At 39.1% G+C, this 5,515-nt stretch overlaps 1 long non-coding RNA gene across 1 annotated transcript; it reads left to right on the top strand.

Annotated features, from left to right (window-relative positions):
* Positions 1 to 736: 736 nt before the first annotated feature.
* Positions 737 to 5,262, top strand: LOC121469235 (uncharacterized). The gene is made up of 2 exons (XR_005979203.2): positions 737 to 971; positions 5,057 to 5,262. It is a non-coding gene; the product is annotated as an uncharacterized lncRNA (long non-coding RNA).
* The last annotated feature ends 253 nt before the right edge of the window (positions 5,263 to 5,515 follow it).

The raw sequence follows: 5,515 nt of genomic DNA, 5'->3' as shown, positions 1-5,515 counted from the left end.
AAAAATTAAAAGGAAATGTTTTTCCTTCCCTTCCCTTCCCTTCCCTTCCCTTCCCTTCCCTTCCCTTCCCTTCCCTTCCCTTCCCTTCCCTTCCCTTCCCTTCCCTTCCCTTCCCTTCCCTTCCCTTCCCTTCCCTTCCCTTCCCTTCCCTTCCCTTCCCTTCCCTTCCCTTCCCTTCCCTTCCCTTCCCTTCCCTTCCCTTCCCTTCCCTTCCCTTCCCTTCCCTTCCCTTCCCTTCCCTTCCCTTCCCTTCCCTTCCCTTCCCTTCCCTTCCCTTCCCTTCCCTTCCCTTCCCTTCCCTTCCCTTCCCTTCCCTTCCCTTCCCTTCCCTTCCCTTCCCTTCCCTTCCCTTCCCTTCCCTTCCCTTCCCTTCCCTTCCCTTCCCTTCCCTTCCCTTCCCTTCCCTTCCCTTCCCTTCCCTTCCCTTCCCTTCCCTTCCCTTCCCTTCCCTTCCCTTCCCTTCCCTTCCCTTCCCTTCCCTTCCCCCTTCTCCCTTCCCTTCCCCCTTCCCCCTTCCCCCTTCCCCCTTCCCCCTTCCCCCTTCCCCCTTCCCCCTTCCCCCTTCCCCCTTCCCCCTTCCCCCTTCCCCCTTCCCCCTTCCCCCTTCCCCCTTCCCCCTTCCCCCTTTCCCCTTCCCCCTTTCCCCTTTCCCCTTTCCCCTTTCCCCTTTCCCCTTTCCCCTTTCCCCTTTCCCCTTTCCACTTTCCCCTTTTCTTCCCTTTGTTTTCAGTGTAATGCAATTGAGGAGAGAGGCTGATTAGAAGCGCACAGTGAGGAATCTCATAATCACAGCAGGAGGAGGGAGCAGTTGCCTCACCAGAGCCCAGCCTCAGGACAGCAATAGAGGCAGTTCCACAGCTGCCGGGGGGGAACCCAGCCAAGAGAGAAACCCTCGAGCTGTCAGTAGATCCAGATGTCGCTGCTGCTGCTGCTTTTGGAAAGAGACACACCAGACGTTGTCATCTGGGTCTGTAAGTGCCAAACACGACTGCCTTTGGGCCACAGCTGTGCTGCAAGACCCTTGAATAGGAAGAAGAGTTAAAATTGTGCCAGCACAGTGGGGAGACAGCTACCAAGTTAATGCTCAAGTGGTATCCTGGCAGTTCTCAATTTGCTTTGTAGTTGTGTTGTTCAGTGAGAAAAATAGATGCACCAATAAAAGTTTAATTTGTAACTGTAGCTTTAAGGATACGCATGCAGTATGGTAGTTGTGCTTTGTAGATTTATGACGAGTGACAATTGGATGTCTGTGTTATAGACTACTCAACACATGCAAAAGCAAATATTGTACCAATAAAGTTTTTCTGTCTGCTTTAAGTGGCTAATCAAACTTCATAACCACAGATCATACTTTTGCTGGATAGCATTAAATGGAGAAATAATTAAATGACAAGGGAAAGGAATGACATCTTGCCTGGGCAAAGTGCTAGCAAGTGTCTGGTTTATGCCTTTTAATTTTTTTTTAATAATATTTACTAGGATAAGGCATTATTTGGAAGTCAAAAGGAGAAAATTTTGAAATCTTGCCACACCTTTTTGGTATGATATTCAACACAGGATTTAAGGTTGTAAAGGTTCCCATTGATCAGTGACACCAGTGCTTTGCTATGCTAGTAATTTTGACAGTTTACTTTCATTTGGAGCCAATTTCTATGCCTATCTCCTAACACCAACATTTTCCATTATCTTAAATAGTTTATTTGACTCGTTGACATTTATCCTCTTGGTTTGTTTATAGAAGGCATGCACATCCCTTCTGTCTTGTCCCTCGTAGCTGTTTCCCATTTCTCTCTTCCACCGTAGATTTCATTCTAGTCATTCTAATAAGCTTGACTCTCAAAGCCCAATCTACTGCACAGAAATTTTGCCAGTATAGATATTCCTGTCAGCACTGTGCAAAAAACTTTGTACCCCCAAGTAAGCATAGCTTATAAAATAAGAACCCTATTTCCTTAATCAGTTCAACTACTGCAATGTGTAGCTGTTACAATTTAAATTAATCTTTTCTTAACATGGGTTATTAGAATCATGCACAGTATTCTACATAAGGAGATAAAATTATTTAAACAATACCAATAATGTTTCCTTGTTTTGATTAGATACATCCTAGTATCTTAAGCATCTACTTTTGCTGGTTTTTAAAAAACAGAATCTGGCCTTTATATGGCTTTTTGTGATTTTCCTGGATGTCTTTCTTCATGGCTGCATTACTCCATGGCTTATGGGATGATGGACCCTCTGATAAAGTAATATTTTAAACAGTCTAGACAGGGCACAATGGTGCAAATCTGAAGAGAAAAGGTAGCAGAAAAATGCATTTCTAAGACCTTCAAATCTACTTTCTATCCTGAATTCCACTGCTGGGACATAGCAGAATCTTCTTCCAAAGCCTCTTCATTAGAAGACAGATAGCTGGAGTACTGCCAGCAAGAAATTAGTTGTTTATATGTTACACTTCCTGGTCATCCCACCGATATAAATTCTCTGGTTTGGATAATCTTGGGGCCAGCTATTTTGGACTTTTAGGCTTTACATATCTCCCAGATTTCCTCAGAAGGTACAAAGGAGCTCAGTGAAAATAATGCTAAACTTCTGTAACAAAGATAGTATTACTGAATTATTGCCGAGAAATGTTTTATTCTTTTCAATACCAAGTATGGAACAGTTTCTGTAGTGTTGACTTCCTGAACAATGAAAAATAAGTAATACTAATGAAAAATTACTATGGAAAATCATCATGGCTTTGCAAAATGTGCTTCATTTCTCTGTTCAGCAAGACACAACCCTTACGTTTCCAGTTGCTAAACTGTGTCAAAAATAAAAATAAAAACAGCTGATCAAATCTGTGTCACTATGAGCAGTCAATTTAATTTTTATGTAAATGTAGAATTTGCGTTTTTAGGCATATATAGTGCTTTTGCTGTATATGAATACACAGGTACTTTATGCAGAGACAAAGGCCTTATTTTACATATCCTATGTGAAAATTTCTGTGAGTAGAGCTTTCCAGTGGGAATAAACTGTATCTTCAGGAAGCATACCAGTTTGAAATCTGGAGAAAAAGAAGGTTGCTAGGAGTTGAAGAATGTTCGCAGAGGAGGCAAGGCAGAATGAGGGAAAAGGAATTCCAATGGATGGAAAGAGTGTTTCCTCGATGCTAGAATTATGTAATTCAGGCAAGATGTTGCCATCCATTTTTGGGATATAAACAAGTTTTTGAGGGTCCAGCTAAATAATAATTAAACCAACTACTTCACTGCTTATCATGCAAATGTAAAGTTTTATGTGGAGAAAAGCAATACACAGACCAAGAAGCTTTCATGAAAATCTAAAGAGGTTAAATTTCTCCATGCTTAACTGAAACAGTTATTTTAACTTGTGACTTAGAATCCAGAGGAAGAAGTATAAAAGGAGAAACCCCTCAAAGGAACAACTTGTTTTAGCTAAAATAATATTAATCTTTGTATTCAGATATAGTGCTAACATATCTAAATGTGTGCTTTAGACCAGGTGTACTGTCCTTTAGTAAAATGATATAATGTATAGTCATGCAGAAAAGCAAAAATTTAGTTTCATTTATAATTGACTGAGGGTCTTCTAAAAATTGCTTTAAAGTGCCAATTCATACATACTGTATATAGGGAAGTGCACATAATACCTACACAACACTTTTAAAATTCAGCAGAATATAACCTTTTGCTTTGAATGGGAAAAAGGAAAGATATGTGACTGAGACTCCTTACTACCAGAAATCCTGATGACTACATATTGGAATTTTGTGTATCCTCAGTTCTGCTTCAGTTGTGAGTCTGAATGCTTTGAAATATTAGAGTGGAGTGTATCTTTTTGTGCTTACGTTGGATATCTGTAACCCTCATTATTTCTGCATTTGTTAAAATACAACTCTCTGTTCAACATCCAGACAAAGCAAAAGGCTTTGATAAAACCTGATCTACATCCAGAGATCTGCTATGATCTCAGCTTTTCTAAAGTGGCACATTGCAAAAGGCACAGTACTAGTAGAAAGTACTAAAAGAGGTTACTTTTATCAGCCCCTCTTTACTTTTTCTTGCCAGGAGTGTTTTCATTTACATACCTGAATCATGTCATTATTGTTGCCTTTGCTCTGTCTCTTTCTGGCACATCAGTGGCTTATCACCTTTTCTTTTTCCTTTCTTTTTTTTTTTTTTTTTTTTTTTTTTTAAATGAACAGTGTGCTCTGTACATCTCTTGTGTTGATTTCCTGAATTAATATTCATGATTCTTCTTTTCAAGCCACAAGATCCTCTGTTGATGTTTGCTTTACCATATTTCTATCAAACATACTTTTACAAAATAAAAGGTATTTTCCCTTCAGATTCTTTGGCTGGAAAATAGACGGTTATCTTCCACAGGGCTTGTAATGGTTTCTGATTTATTATATGGATAGATACAGTTTTCTTGCTCTCCTAAGTTTATTTTTTATATTTTTAAAGAAAGACTGCATGATCCCTATCTAAAGTGATCCACAAAATGGGCCCATAGGTCAAAACCACATGTATGTGGGTTTTTTTAATATGTTTTTTTGCATTGAAGTATTTTTCCGGATTTTTTTCCATTTAGAATGAAAAGCGCCACAAATGGAATGCTAAATTTTAAATAGATGAGCAGTGTACATTTTTTAAATAGGGTTCTCATCTTATCTCTTATGCATTTCTAAAAGGAACAAAACACAAAAGTGAAGAGCCTTTTAAAGAGATAACCAGAAGAGATGACTATTATCTTTTCCATCCCTATCTCAAAGAGAAAAAAAAAAGTACAGTATATATTTCATTCTCAGAATGCTCCATTTCCCCTCTGTTTTTCTCTATTATATCTCTTTTTGTTTTGTGTTACTTTCTACTCAGGACTTTGTTGCCCTTCTCTAAAATGGTAATAGCAATAATTAAAGAACAATCACTGTACATCTGCATCTCACAAATACTCTTCCACCTCAATCACGAGAGTCTTTTGACTCACTGATAATTAGCTGCTGCATCCATCACAGTTCATTTTTTCTTTCTTCTCTTTTTTTCAGTCAGCTGGTCCATCTGTCAACCAGAGCACTAATATGACTGTTTGTGGCAGCAGCCATCTTCCTGTTTTATGCATCAGACTACCACCTTCAGCTCCTTGAAAGGCTTCTACTGTTACAAGTTAAGTTGAGCATAAAACTCAATTTCTACCTACAGTTATTTTATCAATATTAAAATAAATAAATAAATGACTATTTTTTTTAAAAAAGTTTCACTTTGTCTGAATTTACTTGCCTACTTACATGTGGAGTGTGAACTTGTGGTGTCATGAGTTTTCCCTCTAATGTATGAGTGTGGAGAGCAGCAACATTTGCAAAGATGGAGCTTCCTGCTGTATGAACGTGAAAGAAAGGAGGCTTTTATGCACTGGTTATGCTACAGAGATAAAAACAAAATGGTCTTCCTCTTTTTATATTCCCTGCCCTGATCCCCAGCTCCATCACCTCCCCTGCATATAGCTC

This window comes from Taeniopygia guttata, chromosome 2 (genome assembly GCF_048771995.1).
Source record: "Taeniopygia guttata chromosome 2, bTaeGut7.mat, whole genome shotgun sequence".
Lineage (NCBI taxonomy): Eukaryota > Metazoa > Chordata > Aves > Passeriformes > Estrildidae > Taeniopygia > Taeniopygia guttata.
The sequence above is the reverse complement of the archived record's forward strand: the minus strand, read 5'-3'. Positions and strand labels throughout refer to the sequence as shown.